Genomic DNA, 23,423 nt, shown 5'->3' with positions numbered 1-23,423 from the left:
TTAAAATTTGTGATATTTTTAAAATTTATTTGCTCCATTAAAATGATGTTCTAAAGAATACAAAATTTAAGTAAAGAAAAAATAAGATTTTACTCGTTTTATAAAGTTAATTGATTATTTAATTGGTTATTAAATTTTGAAGCTTTCTAGTTCTTTAAAAAAGTACAGTGATACTTTCTTGTGCTGTTATCACATCTCATATAAATTTAATTCCATGCCAATTAATTTGTGCCTGTTAATTAAAAATTTGCTTTTCTTAATCATGTTTAATATCCAGATATGCAACATAATTAGCAAACTTTCAGAATTTTATTGCAATCTAGTTTTATTTTCACATTTTTAATTCATATTGTTCATATCACAATAATTGCAATTAAATTAAAAAATTCATAATCAAATTTTGAATATAAAGGTTTTTTCCCTCCCTTCCAAAAAATAAATAAATAAGGAAAAATCATTGTACTATAGTGTCATTTTTTTATTTTTGCACATGTTCAATTTTTTATCATTTACTCATCATCTGCTAGTTAAAAATATTATTTTCTTTATTATACTTAATATTAGATACTTATAATAATTAAAAGCTATCAGACTATTATTTTTTAATAGTAATTTGATTTCATATCTTTTTTTCAAAACTTGTGCAGCTTATATGAGCTATATCAGATATGTGAAGCAGTCAGTCACATGTATGTTATTTGTGCAATAACTAATGTTAGCATCATAAAATAATGAATTTCACACATTTATTCATGTGTAGTACTCTTGAATCTATTTTTTATCAGTCTTTCTGTGAAGACACCACTCCATTTGCCATTGCATATTTTATCAAATATGAACCATTTAATAGAATGTACTCTGGTAAATTTCCTTTAAAGAAAAAGGAAAAAGAAGAAAAAAATTTAACCGTATGTATACTTTTGTGGCTAAATATAGATGCACTTCAAATTTAACCAATTAATGTAAAACAATGTTTCCGAACCAGGAGCCATAGAAACTTTGAGGGGGTTCACAAAATATTTACTTTGTGCTCTAAGAAGTTCATGATAAAATATTGCAAATAAAATTTTTTAATAATAATAAGTCACAATGTTATAGAAAAAGTTAGGAATTTTAGATCAGAAAATACTTTTATCTTCAGGAACCTTTTTTAGTTAACAGGGAAATAAGTCTGTCCATGGAATATTCTCGAAGTTGAAGTCTTTATGTAAGCACCAATTAAATTAGAAAAAGTCAGTCAGAGGTTGGCATTTCATTCTCTAGTGAGTAATTTGTATTAGTGTGGTGAAATTTATTTTTTGTGTCATGGAACGTTATTCTAGTGAACTGTGTTTTTCTTAAGAACCTACTAGTAATGGTTGCTGCTGAACCTCCTTTCAAAAAGTAAAATAAAAAGTATAAGTTTTCAATGTATTTTTTAATTTTTAAACTTTTATTTTACAATTTCCTTTTTAGTATTCAACCTTTGACACCTAAATAAATACATCATCTGAAAATTGTTTAACTGTATAATTATTAGCTTTTAACAGCCTTTATTTGGGAATATTACATATATATGTAAAATATAAAATATGGAACAAAATTATTAAACTAATTGGAATCAATTGGCAATAGATCTTTAAGTTCTTAATTAAGTGCATCCCCTCTTCAAAGGATATGCTTTGCTGCATCACTCTGCCACATGTTACATCACTCCTTCTCTGCAATCTCTCTGCATTGTGAATCTGTAGCCTGGGCGCTGATCAGAATTAATATAATAACTTTCTGGCTATAAGTAGGACTGAAGTGAGTATACATTCCTTTTTTTCCCTTGCTGTTGCCTGAATAAACCACATCTGTCGTTTCATCGCCTTTTTTGAATGTAAACTACATATATTGAAATTGTGGGTTATGTTTAGCACCCCTAGTGTTGTATCAGTTTTAATCAGAAGTATATTTCTGAATAGTTGTTCCTGTTAAAAAAAAAGATGTTTTAACCAGCAAGCCAGTTGTGATTTGCATGCCATTCATCATTTCAGTAACAGTCTTCTTGGCCATGACTCAAGCGTGATTTGGGTTTCATCTTTACCCTCCCAAACCACATTATTACATAAATATATGAAGATCCACATAGCCTTTTCACAAGCTAGAAAGGGTTGGGAACACTAGATATAAAATAATAAAAGCATTTTAGATGTAATGTATAAAATGTAAAAATATCTGCATGTGGATATGTACCGCGTTTAACGGCATATAAGACACACTTTTTTTCCTAAATTTGGTCTCAAAAAAGTTACCTGCATCCTATACGTGAAGGACACAGTCTTATACGTGAAGGTAATTGCATTCAATAATTGTTTATTTGGCTTTTACAAAACGTGAACTAAAAGAAACCATGCTATTGAAACTTTTTTTCCTTGTGTGTGGCCATCTAAATAAGGGTGCGTCTTATATGCCAGTGCATCTTATATGCCATCAAATACGGTATTCATAAGTCTAATTATAACAGAATTTTACAAATTTGAAAGGAAATGGTAGTATTTGGCTTTAGTGGGTAAAATGTAAATTTTATGCCTACCCTCTGTTAAATAAGTATAAATAGTTATAAGAATTTGTGTATTAGTTACTAAGTTCAGATGATTTCCATGTAGGTATGTAATAAAATCATGTTTTTCATTTATAACTACAATTCTATTACTTTAAAAAAATGTCATAAAATTGCCCCATTTATTAAAAATTCTTTCACTAAAAAGTACTAATTAAAACTAAAAAGCTTTGTAATATTTAGTGCAAAGTAAAAAGATGCATATAGCACTTTCAGTGATCATAACAAAAAAGTAATTTTGTTACTTTCACAATAATGTTTTTTTTTTTATTATTATTATTATTTTAAAATTGGGTTTTTTTTTTTATTTTTTATTATCGAACCTATATACAGGTGTATTTTAATAAATCTAATTTTTTTAAATCAGTTTTATTGATCAAGAAAAATATTTTGTTAACTTCCTGTAATTGGAAATGTATTGCAGAAAAACACGTTTAACGCGAAAACGCTTAAGACGAAATAATGCAACAGTCCCAACAAACTACTATGTATTTTCATGCATTTTGTTTTTCTTAACACGAAACAAAAATCGCTTAACACGAAAGATATCCTTTCCGGGAATAAACAAAATATGGAAAACGCTGCCTCGCAGGCGAGATTAAAGCGGAGTGTGAAATGAAAGAGAGGTGGTTTCACATGTTTCGTAGAAAGGAGGCTAACTTGGCTTTGAAATACCATCGGAATAGCCTGTGATACAAGCCTATTTTGTTTATCTACACTGCTTTCACACTCCACCCCTACAAATGTCACACAAACATCTCATCTCTCATCACTTGGCTTTAGAATTCAGTGAAGAGTACATCAATATGTTGCACTCTGCATATCATTGTCTCTTCATATGTCGCACTCTGCATGGAATTCAGTGACTCCAAGGACGAATGAAAATTCTTTTCATCATGCACGATTCTCAAAAGTATCAGATTCTTTGGCGCCAAAAGAAATGAAGAAAGGGATATTGAAACTGAGCTGACACTTAATGACATGTTTGAGAAAGTTTCTGTATTAATGGACTGTTCTACTGTATTATCGGAAGAATTTGTTGCAGTAGTTGTTGATAATGTGTGTACAGCCCCTATTATGACAGACAAAGACATTTTTGAGTTTTTTTCAAAGCTAAAAAAATATCATTAATGCAGATTCCGATGATGAAAATGAAATGAGTTATGCAGCTCCTGTTCTCACGTCATCAGAAATGAGGAACATCATAAAAAGTATGTACATTTATTTAGAAGCACATTCCAATGGTGAAATGAATAACAAAATGGTTGACACTGAGCAACTTGATGCTAAAAATGACAATACAAAGAAAAATATCCGATTGTTTTTCAAAAAAAGTTGAAACTTCTGTATTAAATTTCATTAAGTTCTTGTGGATGTTTTTGTTTCATTGATTTTTATTAAGTACATGCATATATGCATATCTATGTAAATAAAATATACACTAATAAACTTAATTTTGTTGAATATATGTTTTTTCTAATATCCTTTAACACGAAAAAATATTTCAGTTCCCTCAGTTTTGTGTTAAATGATTTTCACTGTACCTATAAAAAGATGTGTGCAAAATAATGTAGTAGGTAATTAATTGGATGACAATGTTACAATGTATGAAAATAATTTTTCAGATGAATTTTCCTCACATTAACATTTAAAATTGTTTTATGATATGAAAACACAAAGTTTTCTCATATTTGAAACCTCCAAAACATTGGAAGATCTCTACAGAGATATAGCCTGAGTTTGTGCCATATGCATTTTAAATATAAAATTTAAACAGAAAGGCAATTTATAAACAAAATGTAGAGCAAGTAATGTTTGGCAGATTCATAGAATAGTATATTTTGAATGAAATTTAAGAAAATTTTTAACAGATATATATAGAGGTATTATATATGCAAGATTTTCCTTATTACTAGTGCATTTAGAGTAATAACAATTGTATTTAACCTTAAAGCATCAAGCATATGGTTAGAAAATATCAGGGATAAATAGAAGGGCTAGCTCATTTCTTTGTTCGACTCCTCGCCGACGCGTGCCTAATGGGGGGACGTAACAGGCAATAATCTGACGTCTCTGTGATGCCACCTGTCCTGATTTCCCGCGTTTAAAACAGTAGTTTCATTGAGCTGCGAGACGATTTTCTAGAGGTTACATATCCCAAATTAATTTTAATAATATATATATCTGTTTTCTAATAATGTATATATTTAAAATAATTTATATATATGTAATTTTAGTCAGTTTTTATTTTAAATTCTATATTCTAAAGTATCGTTTATGTAATATGGCTTTTTGCGCTGCAGTAACGTGCCATAGCACTTACAGAAGTATGAAAGGATGAGATATTTTATTTCATGGGACCAAAGGATCCAAATGAGAGTTTGCTTTTGACGAAAGAATGGATATACAAATGTCAAAGAGAAGATTCTATTAATGTGAAGAGCGGAAAAATCTGCAGCGAACATTTTCTATGCAGTATTTATGAAGATGATATGAAAAATCGCTTGTTTGGATAGCCACAAAAAGAAACTGTTGAAATGGAATGCTGTGCCGAAAGTAAATTATGATGACAATAATAAATCGAAATTGATGATGACAATAATAAATCAAATTTTAATGATTTTGAAATAAGACTCACAAATAAAAATGTAGATCATCCTGAATGTTTAAGGATAAACAAGAATGCATTGATAATTTGAAGAACAAAATAATATCCTTAGAAAATTATATTAAATTGTATTAAAGTATTGAAAAATAGAGAAAAGAAAAATTTTAGAATGTTTGTTCAGCGACAAAGAGGGTGGACAACATCTAGACTGAAATTGGTATCAGAAATTAAAATCTCAAATAGCGAAATTTCGGGGGGGGGGGGGGGGAGCACAAATCGGAGAATTTGGAAAAATGCCTAAAGCCTATTTTTATAAAGACGCAGATTAATGCATTACTGAAAAAGAAGAAAAAAATCAGGTGGACTAGTGAAAATATTTCACGTTGCATCGTCATAAGAGCTCTGTCATCTTAAAGCTATGATTTTTGGAAAGAAAAAAAATTAAGAAAAAAATTGGAATATCATTACCTAGTATTATCAAATTAAAGAAATGGTGTTTATTTTATTTTTTAGTGTTTTCTAAATTTTAGTGTACTCCAAGAATTCAAAGTAATGTTCTAAGAAGTACTGTACTCTAAAGAAGGAAAGAGGCGAATATTTGTATTCTGTAGAAAAAATATGCGTTCTCAGTTTCGACGAAATGCATATAGATTGAAAACTCTGCTATGACTCTAAACTGGACTAAGTTGGTTCTTTTCAAAATGTGCAGTTTGTTTTAATCAGAGGTCTCATTTCGTGCTCTGCCTCAAATTACTGAGAAACCGCATTTTAGATAAAGGATTTGTTTTAGAAGATGTAACTGTTTTAAATTTTGATATTATTAAAGAGGTTTTAAATAGAGATTGAGAAGAAATAAAATTGTGTCACAAACTAAAACCAAATTATTTAATGGTCAAGGGAAACGAGAGACAAAAAGTCGCTCCAGAGAAAACATTATTTTCAAAAAGTACCGCAAAAGGTATACTCTACCGCACAGGAAATCAGAAAGCATCTGACTTCTATGAGTTAATCGATAATATCTTCGGTATTATGAATAGTACCAACAAGAATAACAAGTATTTAACAAGCTAATTTTGTTAAGTACTTGTTAAAGTTATTCTTATTGTATCCTTTGTAACTAATTATTGATTAGATTTTGTGCTAGATTAGCATTCTAGATAAAATATAATAGTATAAAACATCAAAGTAATTGGCATAAAAAGACCTGCTTCCTTTACTCACACTCTTGAAAAATTAAATAACTATTTTAGGTACTCTGAATAAAGCTATTTTGTCAAAATTAAGGTAACAATTTTATATAATTTATTTAATTGTAATATAGATATAAGTATAAATTACAAAATTATTTAAAAAATATCTATTATATTGAATCGGAATAGAATTATAACAATGTAAAATTTACAATTAGGCAAAAAATCAAACGCAGGTTAGCAGAAATGTTGCCATATATGTGATATATGTTTAAACCTATGTCAATGTAAAGTTGTTTTTTGAGTAAATTTAAATAGCTGCTATTATAGTTATCTTAGAAGCAGTATAAAAATTCTCTCAGTTAGCATGCAAATAAAGAAATGATTAGAAATAAACGTGAATTAAATAATAAAAAAAAAAACCTGCAAATAAAAATTAAAAAAAAAAAAAAAAAAAAAAAAAAAAAAAAAAAAAACCACGGAACTTTATGTTAAAAGAGTAGCACATTTTATCTATTATTTTAAAATTGAGTAAGCATTATTAAATTTTTTAATGGTTCAGTATAAAATGCAGTATAAAGCAGTAACATTGCTTCTTCCAAATTATAGCTATCTTTCACACACAGCTCATTTTAAATGCTGGTTCAAAAACGCTAATTTCCAAGCTGTGAATTATATTGGCGAGCTCAGTGTCATCATGGCTACGTCATCACTTCTCACTTTCTGCTTCAGGGGGAAAAGCTCTATGAGCTAGCCCTTCTCTTCTAAGTCCTGAGAAAATATTGTATTCTATCCATGCAAGAGAATTTTCATTTACCTTATATTCCATGTAATGCCACACCGGTATATTACACATACATATAATTTCAAACTGCATTTTTTTAATTTTTAGGTGTATTTGCCAAAAAGAGAAAAGGGTGCACATTAAGAAGAAACCCGAGAGATACGTGTGCAATGCTCTTATTTTTTAAAATCATTCAAAGATTTTTTCCCAGACTTTGGAACTATGGTATACTGAATTCACAAGTGATAAGCAGAACAATATGTGTGTAGGTAAAATGCTTGAGGGAGTAAATAATTCTGCAAAGTTGGTGGGTGGTATTCAATGCATATGTGCACGAGAGTGTTATTCTAGAGTTTCGAGAAAAGAGAAACATGATTTCGAGTTCTGTCCTGAATGAATTCGTGAAATTAAGTGTCAGATGGTTTCTTTGAATGAATGAAAGCACAATAATTAATATGCTTTACATAAAGGGAAAAAATTATTCAATAATGAAAATTTTTTAATTCATAAGTTGTGCCATTTCTTTTAAACAAACAGCATTTAGATACATGTAAAAATCTAATACCTGCATCTATTGCTTTTAAATAGCTTAGTTTGTTCTTCAGTAACAAACAGATAAAAATTGAAAGCTATATATTCTTACTAATTCAGAAGTCAAACAACAAAAATCAGCGTTATATTTACAAAATTTTCACAGGATTAGTTTCGATGGTTTTACCGAACCACCATCCGCAGCTGCAAAACCGCAAATGAACAAGATAGGAAATAATGATTAGATAAGATAAGAAAGCCTGGACAAGAATAAGCAATCTAAGAACAAGATAGGAAATAATGATTAGATTGCTTATTCTTGTCCAGGCTTTCTTATCTTATCTAATCATTATTTCCTATCTTGTTCATATGCGGTTTTGCAGCTGAGGATGGTGGTTCAGTAAAACCATCGAAACTAGTCCTGTGAAAATTTTGTAAATATAACGCTGATTTTTGTTGTTTGACTTCTGAATTAGTATTTATTCGGCATGTTATTGTGTCTTAACTATACATTCTTATTAAAAGGACCTTATATTCGGCAGAATGGCAGTGAAGTTGAATGAAAAATTAAAGAATGCAAAATTGCGTTTCAAGCGTTTTGGAAAAAATAAAGGCACAATAATTATATAATTGTAAAATGTTGGAATTAAAATTATTTAATCAAAAATAAACATAGAGTTTAATTTTAATTTCGTTTTGGTATATTGCATTGGAAATTTTAAATGTCCATTCACTTTACACATTGTTGCCACCAAATATTAGAGCCCTGTATTATATTTAAAGAAATTAAATAATGAGAAATATGCATTAATTTCTCACATTGTGGTAAAACAGTGGTGCGCGTACAGCCATCCAATTTCCAATAACGTACTTTTCCACCAGAAAATGGGCATTTGGAAGCCCAAATTTGGAATACGTTTTTATTATCTATTTCATATTTTGTAACACTTTAACGAATTTTTGATTAACAAACTCGAGGATTTCAAAACTAACAATGGCAACGCTGTGTTGGGGGGGGGGAATTATCTCCAGCGCGTGAGACTGTGTATCGGAAATTCTAAAGATATGCGCATTTTAAAATTATATTGCGGTATTGCTGTTGAACTGAGATTTATGCTTTAAGCGAGGAGAACATGGTATTTAATGAATTAAGCTAACACGCAAATCGTTAAAAAAATGCCTCATTGTGGGTAATGTAAATTAATTTTCACTCTTTTTTTTCTCTAAGTTATTTTGACCATTTTTTAAAATTATATGTTTGTATATCAAGAGCGACAGCGAATTCGCGTTAAAATGGGGGCGGCAAAAGCCACTGGCTAGGTGGAGTCGTTAAAATCATTGTATATGTATTTGTTAGTAACAATTTTTAGTGGCTAATTATTCAGAAATTAACTTATTTTACCGAATCATCGTTTAATGTCGGTACATTTCTTTCCTCTCCCTTACATCTGAAACTAATTACAATTTGCTTCCCAGGAATATGAGAATGATATTTGATTAGAAAGGGTAACGAAAAATGTCGTGTTTTCTTCGTAAAATTCTCTCTTTACTCGTAAGTAGCATAGGCGGAAACCATAAATACACCACGTATCGATCAGGTATTATCTTCTAATTTTAGATAATTTTGTTCACATGCAAAGCAAGACAAACGAACAACTGCAGAGCTGTGTAGATAAAATGCTTTAAAACCCCGATATTAGCATGCTTTTGTAGCTGGGCGCTTTCGCATTCGTCATTTCCCGTACATTATAATAATGGACTTCGAGTTCGGATTGTGTAATAAACAGCAAGCAACTTTTTAACTGTCCTTTAACATCTAGGTTGTTGAACGATTTTCAGGTTTTTGCGAAACAGGATTTGGTCTCGACTTGCACCTCGCATAGCGCTGAAACTTGTAAATGATATATAATGGAATGACGTATTTATTTATGCACAGTTTCACAAGTGTTAAAAATTTCCCTTCTTTTTCCCTGTTGTGTATTGTCTTTCAGCTTCAAGAAACCATTATTGGAATTATTCCGCTACCAAAATTCTTAGTAATTACGTAAACTACAGACTTGGAATTGCGTACTTACTACGCGGTTCTTTTCAGTTTCGGTTACAGAGAATAATTGGAAGGGAATTTTAAATATATAACCGGAAATCTTTTTACAAAAAATAAAGAAAGGAAGAAAAAATAAATAAATGAAAAAAATCTGAAAGGTCTAAGATAAGATATTAACGGTTGCCCGTAAGACCTTTTTTTAAAATTTTACAATATGTAATTGTAATATGTTTTGTTAGTCGAGGTTATTAATAGAGATGACCCATGTTGAAGAGCGAAATATTTTATAGAGATTAATTGGAATTATTCTGCTTCTAAAATGTTCAACTGTGGGATTGAAATTGCACATTTACTAGGCGGATCTTTTCAGTTTCGGTTACAGCGAATAAGGGAAAGGGTGTGTAAATAGTGATGAGTCGGTACTACCGAACCGGATATTTTGTAACGGGTACTTAGTTGTAACGGGTACTGAAAATCGATACATCCAAGTACCCGTTACTTCAGTACCGAAATCGGTACTTTTCGGTATTCGTTACTTCTGTACCGAAACGGGTACTTTTCGGTATTCGTTACTTCTGTACCGAAACGGGCACTTTTCTGTATTCGTTACTTCTGTACCGAAACGGATACTTTTCGGTATTCGTTACTTCTGTACCGAAACGGGTACTTTTCGGTATTCGTTACTTCTGTACCGAAACGGGTGCGTTTCGGTATTCGCTACTTTGTAACGAAAATATGCGTCTCTTCTCGGTATTTCGGTATTCGCTACTTCGTAACGAAAATATGAGTCTCTTCTCGGTATTTCGGTATTCGTTACTGGAGGATCGATGAGGGTTCAGCTCACTTCGGTTTTGGTACGAGGACAGTAGTATCTGGTTGTATTTGCGAAATGGTGATATGCGCTCCTTGTGTCCATGAATGGCCTGCTCCTCAGACACTTCCGTAGTTGACATGTTTTCTGATATTCAAAATCTTACTCCGTACAGATAAAATCAAACACGTGGTGACGTGGCAGGGTTCCTTCAGTGCGCAAAATCGTTAGCTGCGTATTTCGGTACTCCAAATCGTTACTAGGGTACTTTGGTACTCCAAATCGTTACTACGGTACTCCAAATCGTTACTAGGGTACTCCGATACAGCAAACCGTTACTAGGGTACTCCGGTACAGCAAACCGTTGCTCCGGTATTTCGTTACTCCAAATCGTTACTTGGGTACTCGGTACTTGAAATCGGTTTTCGGTACTTTTCAAAGTAACGGTTACTTGAGTAACGGGTATTTTGTACCGGGTACTTGTCTGTACCCGTTACTCTCGTACCGGGTACAAGAAAGTACCGAAGTTGCCCATCACTATGTGTAAATAGTATATTCAAACATGTTTTTAGAATAAATAAATAAATAAAGTAAAATAACAGAAAAAAAGAAAAGAAATAAAAGGTGTGAAAGGTTTCAGATAACGGTCGCCCAAAAGGGCTCTTTTATTTTAGTATAGTTTATCAGTAAAGATCATCATTAGAGATAGCCCAGTGAAGTAACAAATTATTTTATAGAATACCAGATGAATAAGTATTAAAACTAACTTGGGAACGTTTTATATCTTTTGTATATTTGAAAACTTAAAAAAATGAAAAGCTTAATTCTATAAAAATATTCATTGTTTTTAATTAGCTAGATCATGAATGAAATGCATTTTTATTTCAGTCAATCGGATTAAAAATACAAAAGTAATATTCCTAAAAATGGTGTCTATTGCTTTTAAACAGCTTAGTTTGTTAATCCATAACAGGTAAATTCTATTTAAAAGATCTTACATTTTTGCCGAATGGCAACAAACACGAAAGAAAAATACAGCAACACAAAATTGTGTTTCGCGATTAGTAGCCCTTTTAGTTAAAACTAAAAGTAATAAATAAGTAAATAAATATAAAAAAATTAAAAAAAATATGAACGCTTTCAGATTTTACAGTACGTCCAAAGGTTTTTTTTTTTTTAATATTTTGTGTGTTACCTTTATTTAAAATATCATGTTCGTCGCACTTAAACCATAAAATTCAGTTCAACAGCAGTATCGCAAAATAATTTTAAAATGCGCATATTTTTTGAATTTCCGATACACAGCCTCGCGCTGAAGATAAAAAAAAATCCCCCCCCCCGTACAGTGTTGTTCGCTTTGAAATCGTTGAGTATGTTGATCAAAAACTCGTTAAAGTTTTACAAAATATGAAATAGGTAATAATTTGGGCTTCCAGATGCCCATATTCAGGTGGAAACGTACATAATTCAAAATTTGATGGCTCTAGGTACCGTCGTTTTATCACAGTGCGAAAAACACACATACATTCATGCAGATTCTTCATTATTTAATTTCTTTAAATATAATGCAGCGCTCTAAAATTGGTGGCAACAGTTTGAAAAGTGAACTGACATTTCAACGCAAAATGCCAAAAAAGAAATTAATAGCCCTTCTAAGCTAAAGCTCCTTTGAGATAGGTACTTGTGCACCAGGAGCGGTATATGTTTTTATTCTTTTATTTTATATTTCTAACGTCATGTACCTCGTAAATCTTATACTACCTTAATGATTATTAAAAATAAGAATGATTATAAATACGAAAATTTTACTCTCGTGTATAATTAGGTTTGTTTATTTAAACTAAACTGTATGTAGAAACAGGGGTTATAAAAATATTTATTATGAGTTGAAAAATTCTAATGTTACAACCTTCATTTACCTATTTTACCTTAAAATTGTCCACTTACTCTAGCCTACACTTTTATTCATAAGTATCTTATATATGTACATATATAGAAGTATTACTTTCTTTTATATATTTTTCTGTCAGTTTTATATTTATTGTTATATATATATACTATTTTACAATTTACATTATGTATTTCTTTTAATTTATTCTTATTTGTTTTATCTATTTTGTTTTCTGCATTCTATGCGTTAACTGTTATATCACGGTCTTTGCAATATCATTCTGGTGTTGTCACTCTTGCAAAATGTAACTCTTTTTCTTTTATTGGGGACTCGTGATTTTTATTTTTTAATGTAATTAAATTAAATTTATTTATTTTTTATCGTTTGCAAAAGTCGTTCATATTTGTATCCTATGAATGGAAAAGTTTACTAAGAGCTCTATCCAAAAGCGCCATGTTTCTTAAATCCTTTTAGAGGGTTTTATGCAAAATTTTCAGTTCAGTGAGGCAGTGTTTGTTGCATAGCTTTTTCCAAACAAGCGTTTCGATGTTTGTTTGTTTTATAGTGAATTACTCGCATTCAACTGATTAAATATCACACATCTAAATTGTGAGAATAATTACGGTTTGCATTTGAGAGTGTTCGCTGTGACCGTGGCGGTAAAAAAACTAAGAGCTAATAAACTGCATGATGTTTTTACCACCTTGTACAAAAATTTCTTTAAATGTAGTGCTGTAACAAAACATCGCTATTATCAGCTTACGAGTTTGAAACTTTCTAAAAACACATTTGCCTTCTTTATACGAGTACAGTGGGGGTGGAAGATAAAAGGTAAAAAATTAAAACCTGTTTCTTAATTAACTGTTTACGAGTTTCAGTTACTGATTAATGCATTTCTTTTGAACTTTCTACGTGACTGGAAAAATAAGTTAGATCGAAGGATATACTTAGAAATATTACCTTTTTGTCGCGAGCATCTTAGAAATTCTATCCTAATCTTTCCGCTCTTTTATGTATTGTTAATATATTTTTACAATTTCAGTTCTTTCAAAACACAAAAATATATTTTACACAGTTTCACCTACGCTGAACCCTATCTGATTGTTAGAATAAAAAGCTGAATTTTGAAACTAAAGCAAAAATCTTGTATTGCTGTTCCCCGGAGAAGGGGGAAACGGAAAAATTTACAATAAACAAATATGCCAATTCAGAAGTCAAAGAACAAAAATCAGCGTTATATTTACAAAATTTTCACAGGATTAGTTTCGATGGTTTTACCGAACCACCATTCTCAGCTGCAAATGAACAAGGTAGGAAATAATGATTAGATAAGATAAGAAAGCCTGGACAAGATGGCGCCACTTGCTTATTCTTGTTCAGGCTTTCTTATCTTATCTAATCATCATTTCCTACCTTGTTCATTTGCGGTTTTGCAGCTGAGAATGGTGGTTCGGTAAAACCATCGAAACTAGTCCTGTGAAAATTTTGTAAATATAACGCTGATTTTTGTTGTTTGACTTCTGAATTAAACAAATATGCGTTTCCAAACATTCTTAATGATCTGTTATTTACTACTACTACTTGTAAGCGAGGAGGATTATGTTTAAATGTACGACAAATTTTTGTTTTTAAAGTGATTTCTGAAGTGTGCATATTCATAAACAAATTTCTGCCATTTTGTGTTCTGGCATGTGTTGATTGATCTTAGAAATTTTTAAATGAATCCTCCAATTTTTATGATTCTCACGCTCAAGATACTTCCTCCGTTTAAATGGTGCAATCCAAATTATAAGTAGATTGAAAAATAGAAAATTTTAATTTCCGTATGTTATGAAGTTACATATAGATTGATTTTTTTTTTACGGATTAATTACATAATTTGTTGTTAAAATTTTTGACCTCTTACCGGGTTTGTAAGGAAAAGTTACCAAGAGAAAGTACGTTCGATATTTACTGAAATCCAAATTTTTTTTTTTAAATCCCATTGACTTTTAGAGAGTGAAACTTTTACAAATTTTCACTCTTTGAAAGTCATTGGAATAAAGAAATGGAATTTCTGCTCTAAATATCGAACATAAAATCTTCTCTTGACATTACGTTGTGTTGATTGAAATTTTTTTCACTCTTATTTTTTGGTTTTCCATTGGATTAGAATGCTGCGGCAAACATAAACCCCGTACTGAAACTTTCTACGCATTGACTGAACCATGTTTGTTATTATTATTTTTATTTATTTATTTATTTATTTTCTCGTCGTTTTCGACAATAAATAGACCTACTTTGTTGTAGTCATTTAGGTAAACCCCTGCTTCATCGAGAGTCACAATATATTTCAATTTATTGTCTGCTAAATCGTTTTCATACAGGGTTCTACAAATTGTTCTCGGTTATGTTATGTTTCTTAGCATTTTCAACTATTAAATATTACTTTATTAATTTATTATTGTTGTTATAGATGTATTTGCAATTAATTTAGTTTTGGCGGATTTTCTATCAACGATTTGACTTTAGAAACATTACCTACCTTTTTCATGTAGTTGTTTGAAATCTTCTTTCCATGTGCAGGTAATGGTTAGCGGTTTTTCCCTTTCTGGTTAATAATGCTACATTAAGAAATTTTATTACTATGCATTTTACAACAATTTTAAATTATGGAATAGGAATATTTCTCTTCGGAAACCTTAAAATCATATCCTTCAATCCACGGCTTGTTAACATGCGGCATTTTAAATGAAGAACCAATTTAAAAGTAGCAAACGACATTTCTGATTTCATATAATAAGCTATTGCCAAAAGTTTTTATTCCAAAATATTTGCCTTTTTAAAATTCTTTGTCGAAATCGTTCTAAAAATGCGTAAACACACTCTGGATATATTCATTAATGCTAGGCTTCTCGTAATCGGGAAATATAAAAAGTGAAAACTGTGACTTTGCTGGGAATCAAACCATGGACCTCCCTGTTACTAGTTATATATTCTAAGTGCTTAAATACTACTAAGTGATGTTATAATTCTGTATAACTTGTGAATATATATAAGTATGCTTATACTTTGCACACTTGTACTAGACCCTTATAATAGTTAATATAAAAATGAAAAAAAAAAAAAAAAAAAATTACAAGGATTTAAATGGTTCCAGTTAATAATTAATACCAATAAAGATGAAGAACTGCGTTTATTACTTTTAAATAGCTTAATTTATTAACCAGTAACAGACAGATTAACTATTAAGAAAAAAGATTAAATTTCTTTCGCTTTGTTCAGTGGCGTGTTGAAATAAAAATATTTTATTTCGTGCCGTGTATCAACATATTTCGTTTAATCGCCGAATTTGTTAATCAGAATTTTTATTGAATTCGCGTAGAATATAAAATGATTAAAAAAAAAATCTGAAGGCTTTCAGATTTTATATTACGCCTTAAGGAACGTTTTTTTTTTTTTTTTTTTTTTTTTTTTTTTTTTTTTTTTTTGGTGTGTGTGTTACCTTTATTTATTAAATATGTTCTTCGCACTTAAACCACATAAAATACAATTCAAGAGCAATATCACAAAATATTGAAAAAAAGCATATCTTTAGAATTTCTTATAGACATTCTCGCGTGCTGGAGATAAAAACGTTTTTTTCTGTACAGTGTTGCCATTGCTCGCTTTGAAATCGTTCAGTTTGTTAATCAAAAATTCATTAAAGTTGTACGAAATATGAAATAGATAATAAAACAAATTCGGCCATCTATATGCAGTGTTCGAGTGGAAGATTACGTTTTTCAAAACTGAATGGCTGTTGTTTTTTCACAATGCGAGAAACATACTTACATTCAAGCCCATTTTCCTTTATTTAATTTCTGTAAAAATAATACAGGGCGATAATATTTGGTGGCAACAATTTGAAAGATGATTCATCCTTTTACAGTGATTCAACGCAAAATCCCGTTTCGAGACTAATAGGCCTTTTGAGCTATTCGTTGAGCTTTGCCATTTTGAACGATAAACTGAGAAGAGGATGAGAAAAATGTATGGCAAAACTTAACACTCAATTGGGCATTCTAAAAATACGTTGCTTTAAAAAATTTGTGATTTGACTGTTGAATTTTGTGTGGCGCAAGCTCGAAAGAAGGGATTTTTAATAATAGTTAAAAGGACAAAAAAAGTTACTTTAGCAGGAATGAGGTCGAGGATTATATTGAGTAAACTGCGAGGTTAGTGAAAGCATTAAAAAAACTAAATAAATTTCCTAAACAAACGTTAAAATCTGAATTCTTTTAGGCTCCCCCACTTCTTTTTTCATTCGAATGTCTTCAAAATTCTCATCCTCAAAAAAAAAAAAAAAAAATAAAAATAAAAATAAAAATAATAATAAAAAATAAATAAATAAATAAATAAAGGGGGGGAAGAAAGAAAGAAAGAAAAGAAAAATCTGAAATTTTTTTTAAAATTTAAAACTTTGGAAAGGTTAGTTTTGTTAATCTTTTAATCACCATTTGAGGTCAAAATTACACATTCTGCATTTGTTATTAGTTATTGATAGTTATTCTGGTTTTTGAAAGCGATGCATCACGGCCGGTAAATGGTTCTACGATGGTTAATAAAGCCTCTAAAATGTGTTTCTGATTCTTTAGAAATAGAATTGTACGACTGAGAATGCCCGAGTGGATGCCAGATTTGGAATTAAATGAAGTGGAATAGAAAGGAAAACTTATTTTCTCAGAATCATTCCGTAATAAATGCTTTTAAGAACTGCAGTAAGTTGTTTCACCGGTTTTTGATTTTTTTAAAGTGACCGTACACTGAATTCCACTTTGATGCTTTTCTAGCGTTGTTTCTAGTATACTAAAGTCTTTTATCCCCCCTAGACTGACTGTGTTTCAGAAAATGAGAGAGACTTTCAGAATCGTCTCGCCTGGCGTCGGGTATTGATCGAACTTTCATCATACCCGGGCATTATGCTTACCGAACTTATTTCTTTAACTCTTACATTAATAGTTCTGGCAGACATCTTTGAGGTTCTCGCCATTTTGCTCTTCTGAGGTAAAAGATTTTTCGGACATCGCATCGTAGATTGATCTGAAGGAATATAGCTGATTAAAATCTTTTTTGTGTAATGTCTGGATCTAGAAATGTCTGGAAAGGCTTATTTAAAGCCGTTTGCTTGGTGTCTTGAGTTGAGGTTTTAATAATTAAATCATGTATTGTGAATTTTATTTAATAATGAATATAGAAACTCTTAAAAGATATTTAGGGAAATTGAGCTTACAGCCAGCAGCCATCTGAATAATTTTTTAAATTGTTGCCACCAAACGCTATCACCATGCATTATTAGTCCAAAGGGGCAATTTCCCCAGAAGGACTATTAATTTCGTTTTGGCAATTTTGCGTCGATTCACGATAAGCGTTGTTTCACTTTTCAAATTGCTGCCACCAAATATTATCGCCCTGGATTATATTTAAAGAAATTAAATAATTAAGAAACTGCATAAATGTATGCATGTTTCTCGCATTTTGTAAAACAACGGTACCTCTGTAGTGTTTTTACATGAGTTAACACAAAACAATATGCTCTTTTTAGCAATAGGAACTAATTACATAAAGCCTAAAAATCAGAGTTTAAATGTATGTTTATCTTCTCTTTACCCCACATGCAGTTTTTTTTAAGCCTAAAATTGTTAAATCAGAAATATCAGATGTTAAATCAGAATATTAAGAAATGTACCTCGCACAAAAAAAAAAAAAAAAAAAAAAAAAAAAAAAAAAAATAATAAAAAATCTGAAATGTTTCAGATTTTAAATTACGTCCAAAGGGGCGTTTTTTTAACGTTTTGAGTGTTACCTTTATTTATTAAATATCATGCTCTTTGCACTTAAACCATAAAATTCAGTTCAAGAGCAATATTGCAAAATAATGTTAAATTAAGCATATCGTTAGAATTTCCGATATACACAGTCTCGCGAGCTGGAGATAAAAGTATTTTTTTTCTATATAACGTTGCCATTTCTCGCTTTTAAAGCATTGAGTTTGTAAATCAAAAATTCGTTAAAGTTTTACAAAATATAAAATCTATAATAAAACAAATTCCAAATTTGGGATTTCAGATGCCCATATTCGCAGTAGGATTTCGTCATTCAAAATTCGATGGCTCTATGTACCATTGTTTTATCACAATGCGAGAAATAGACAATCATTTATGCAGATTTTTCATTATTTAATTTCTTCAAATATAATGCAGGACTCTTAACATTTTGTGGCAACAGTTTGAAAAGTGAACCGACGTTTATGAGTCCGACGCAAAATCGCAAAACGAAAACAATAGTCCTTCAGGGACAAAGCCCCTTTGGACTAAAAAAGCGGGGGAGGGGGCAGTTTTGTACCTCTCATTCTACTGGAGCGATTGTCAAAATTTAACTTGCGTTTTCCATGCCTCGAAAGCGCGACGTAGGATATATATTAGATTTATGTATAGCGTTGTTCTAATAGATATTTTGACACAAAATCGGACTTTTTCTGAAATAACGTACCAATTTTCTTCCATATTCCCATTTGAACAAACACTACAGAGAACAAATATATTTCGATTCATAACTGATACATGAATTGTGAAACGAATGAAACTCGGAAACGCATGCAAATGAATATTCTGCATTTATGTCTTCGTTTATAATGTTTTCGCTCTGAGAATCGTACAATCGCTACATCGCCCAATATTGTTGTATTTTACATGTTTTTATTCACTTATGTGAAACTAGCAGATTTATTTTTATCTTTTTCTGAAACGTAATAAGTGAAAAAGTATAATATAGGAAACGCCGCTTAATGCTCTCATTTGGATATTGCTATCGAATTGCCGAAGTACCGTCCGTTTGTGTGCGAAAACATATTGCTTACTGGATTTTTTTAAAGTAAAATCGCTGAATAAATTCAAAATAGGTTATAAATTTAATATTAGACAAAAAAAGCAACCTTAATTTGACATAGATTTTGAATAATTTCGGGGATTTTGAGCACGATCGGGCTTAACTTTTTCTTTTCAAGAGAGGGGAGGGGGTTCTACTAAACTTTTTCTTTTTTATTAGGGGGGGGGGAATTCCCTGAAAACAATTACGAAAACTAAGGTTGCTTTTTTGCTTAATTTAAAATAAAGATGCCTACATAAATGCAAATCATTAATGATATTAAATAATGTTCTTAACCTTTTAACTGTCATGCCCGAGATTATCTCGGGCACAGCACTGGTGTTCGAAAATGTCACGTCCGAGTATTTCTTAATAATTTCTCGTCCGAGTATTAATGTCACGTCCGAGTGACATTTTTGAACAAAGCTTTAAAAATTTTACCCATGTACTTCAAAATATCAATTTTTAAGTACTTAAGTATATTTTATTTTGTACTAAACATTTGATTTTTCCAATTAAAAAATTTGACAATTTGTGTACCCAAATCATCAAAATAACTTGACAGTTAAAGGGTTAAGTATAACAAATAAATGTATTGTCTAACGTACTCAAATTTGAGTTATAATCTGCTTAGTATGGCGTCTTTTTTTTTTTTTTTTTTTTTTTTTTTCAGTTCTTGATTTTTTGGCAAGAATTCTTTCATATTTCTCCTCTTTTTCAATAGTTTAATAGTTTTTCAATGCTTTCATTTTCATTTCCGTTTACATTGAATTAAACTGGAATCATTGATTTTTTCCGCCATTTTTAGTAGACTGAAAATCTTGCTATCTGTCTTTTGTGTGAATAGATATGCCCCAAAACAGATGGAAATCTGAAATTCGTTTTTGTGGGTCCGTTATATTTTCATTTCCTTTGTTTCGATATATGCAGGAAGTGAGTGAATACATCGTGGTATCACAGTAGTCATTTAATTGAATGTGAAAATATAATAATGTAAAAATATATCATTATTTTAATGTAACAAATTGAGTAATGCCTTAAATTAAAATGACAAACCATCGTACCTATATGTTGTCCAAATTTCAACGCTTATTTTCAACCCATTGATATGTCTCAACTAATTTTTTTGATGTGTTAATACTGTTGGTGTGTTTTGTCGAGCACATGGAAACAACTAAGCTTTTGTGCTTGCTCAATCTTTATGTTAACTCAGCACATGCAGAGACTTTTCGACTGCTCAATGATCTCTGTCTTTGCTTTTGATTACTTTCATTTTCAAAAGCATTACTTATAAATGTAAACACTGATCAACTGAGTGCGACCACGCCACACATTCTTTTCTCTCCGCCTTCCTGAATAATATTAACCATAACGTTGATGACATTGCTAACATCGGAAATCTCTCTCTCTCTCTATATATATATATAAAGAAGAAAGTCTGTGTATTTGTTTGTTCACTAAGAACTCAGTCACTACTATAGCTATCGTCACCAAGCTTTTTTTACAATTTTACCCAGAAAGGGTTCTAGAAAAGGTTCGATGTCAACTGTACCCCCCCCCCCAAAAAAAAAAGAGTAGCTAAAACCAGAGATACGTATTAATTAAGAACTCGGAAAAAAGGTAATTTTCGCTCTCATTTTTCCGAGTGGCAACAGTCTCGCGCTTTGGAGATAAAAATGCTTTATTTTGAAAAGTGTTGCCAGTGCTCGCTTTCAAATCGTACAGTATGTTGATAAAAAAATTGTACGTTTTACAAATTCTATACATATAAAGAAGATTGTATGTTTGTTTGTTCGTGTTATTATTGATTTCGGAATAGTTATGATAAATTTTTTGCCACATTTAGTGGACTAAATTGAATACAGTGATCCCTCGTTTTTTGTGGTTATTGGGGACCAGAAATCTTCCGCGAAAGCTGAAAAACCGCGAAGTAGGACTTGCCCCTAGGAATTTTCGTGTACAAGAATGTTTTAAATGTAAACAGTATTTATACTTTACACATTTAAGACAAAAATTACAACAGTATACGTATTTATTTAAACGTGTCAGTGCTAATTAATAAGGTTAATTACAAAACCGTATACAGTAATAAACATTAATCAACATTTCTTTCTGAGAGAGGCGAAGAGTCTTGTGTTGGTGGCGGAGGAGAGGCTCTTACTTGACTTGTAGAAGCTTTAGGCTAACTCGGAAACTTTTCTGCTGGAGGCGCTGACGGTAAAGCCGGGGGTTTACTTTGGAGAGAAACATGGTGATGGGTAGTTATTGTCTTTGTTTTTTCTTTTCCTTCAAAATTCCCCTGTACAAGGACATAACCCCGTCAACGCGATTGCTGAACTCGACAGCTCGAACCATATTGTCGTCAATGTCTTGTGCAAACTGTTGCATCGCTCTTGCTGTGTTGCACAATTTTTGCAGATTCTCCAGGGTAAGGCCACACTTTTCAGTTTCTTCTTCGTCTTCCTCTTCGTTTTCTTCCTCACTTGCAGACTTTGTCATCTCAATGAGGTCTTCATCGGTCAGTGGGTCCGAGTGGCAATCGATAAGGGCGCTGATGTCTTCTTTTGTCATGTCGACAAATCCTTCATTTCTTATAATGTGAGCCAGCCTCACCGCTGAGTGCTGGTGAAGCCTGGATAGTCGTGCACCACGTTCGGCCATTTCTTCCAGCTAGAATTTATGGTCTCACTCTTCATGTCCTTTAATGTCGTAACTAGGCCAATATGCTTTCAAGATGAATTCGTCATTGGCATCGTCAACTGCCGAAATGAGGCCCTCCATCGTGGAGAGAGTGTAGAGTGCCTCAAAGGCACGGATAACACCTTGATCCATTGGCTGAATTGGAATTGTTCGGGGGCAGAAAATCTTATCTGCACACCGTCATATTGCAGGTCTGTTGCATGGCCTCCTGCACAGTCCATCAGGAGGAGGGCCTTAAAGGGGAGGCCCTTTTCAGCCAGATACAACTTCACCTGGGGAATGAAGCAATGGAGGAACCATTCAAGGGTCAGAGCTTTCGTTATCCAGACCTTAAAGTTGTACATCCAGAACACGGGCAACAGAGCTGTATTTTTGTTTTTTAATGCCCGTGGATTTTTGGCTTCATAAATAAGGCCTGGCTCAAGCTTAAAACCTGCAGCATTGCCAGCCATGATGACAGTCACACGGTCTTTGTAAGCCTTGAAGCCTGGCCTCTTCACTTCGTCCTTGAAGAGAAATGTACGCGAAGGCATCCTCTTCCAAAAAAGGCATGTTTCATCCACTGTGAAAACTTGTTTAGGGAGATAGCCTCCCTTACTGATGAGATTAGGAAACTCTTCCTCCACGTAACGACAAGCAGCATCATTGTCAGCAGAGGAAGCCTCACCATACATAAGCACGTTTCTGAGGCCGTATCTTTTTTGAAATTTTTCGAACCAGCCTTTGCTGGCTGAAAAGCCTCGTGCTCGAGGAGGCGAATCACTCCTGGCAGCACTGCTACTGGCTCGAGGTTCGTCAGCACCTTTTTCAGCCTCTTCATTGTCGTCATCGGGCAAGATTTTGTCATAGAGAGCTTTGGCCTTTGTCCTGATCATATTAGTGTCCAAAGTCACTGTCTTTTTCCTGCAATCAGCAATCCACAATGCCAGTGCAGCTTCCAATTTTATCAATTCCGTTATTAGCTGAGTTACCACACGTTTCGCTTCTTTATTGAAGGTTATTGAAGCAGTTTTGCGGATGTTTGCTTCTTCTTTCTTGATGTACCGCACTGTAGATTCGTTCACCCCGAAATGGCGTGCCACAGATGCATAACTCCTGCCCTCTTTGATCATATCTAAAAGTTCCACTTTTTCGCTGATGGTCATTATCTTCTTTCTCTTGGGCACCCCGGAGGAAGCTTTCACAGGGGCACAGCGCTTAGGCGGCATCATAAGGGCTTAATTAATAAAAAAAGTTATCGCTTAAACAAAAAACAAAAAAAAAATATTGCCAACACAACACTAAATACAGTTTGAGAGACAGTCAACATCATGGACAAGACTGGCGAGATGCAAGAGAATATGCTAGGTAAAGCTGCGGTGATGCGCAGACAATCAACTCACAAGTATAAATCCT

At 31.9% G+C, this 23,423-nt stretch overlaps 1 protein-coding gene across 16 annotated transcripts in view; it reads left to right on the top strand.

The window, feature by feature from the left end:
• The window catches only part of LOC118193846 (bromodomain adjacent to zinc finger domain protein 2B-like), a 356,880-nt gene that overhangs the window by 18,073 nt on the left and 315,384 nt on the right, over positions 1 to 23,423 (top strand). Inside the window, exon 2 of one of the 16 annotated variants that reach the window (XM_085824639.1) lies at positions 1,654 to 1,785. The exons of the other annotated variants lie outside the window; for them this stretch is intronic. The gene's annotated coding sequence lies outside the window, so the exon portion shown is untranslated. The remainder of the gene's footprint in view (positions 1 to 1,653; positions 1,786 to 23,423) is intronic. 16 annotated transcript variants of the gene reach the window in all.

Source organism: Stegodyphus dumicola, chromosome 10 (assembly GCF_044657685.1).
Source record: "Stegodyphus dumicola isolate Sdum_Otavi_A_Nest chromosome 10, ASM4465768v1".
In the NCBI taxonomy this organism is placed as follows: domain Eukaryota; kingdom Metazoa; phylum Arthropoda; class Arachnida; order Araneae; family Eresidae; genus Stegodyphus; species Stegodyphus dumicola.
The sequence above is the reverse complement of the archived record's forward strand: the minus strand, read 5'-3'. Positions and strand labels throughout refer to the sequence as shown.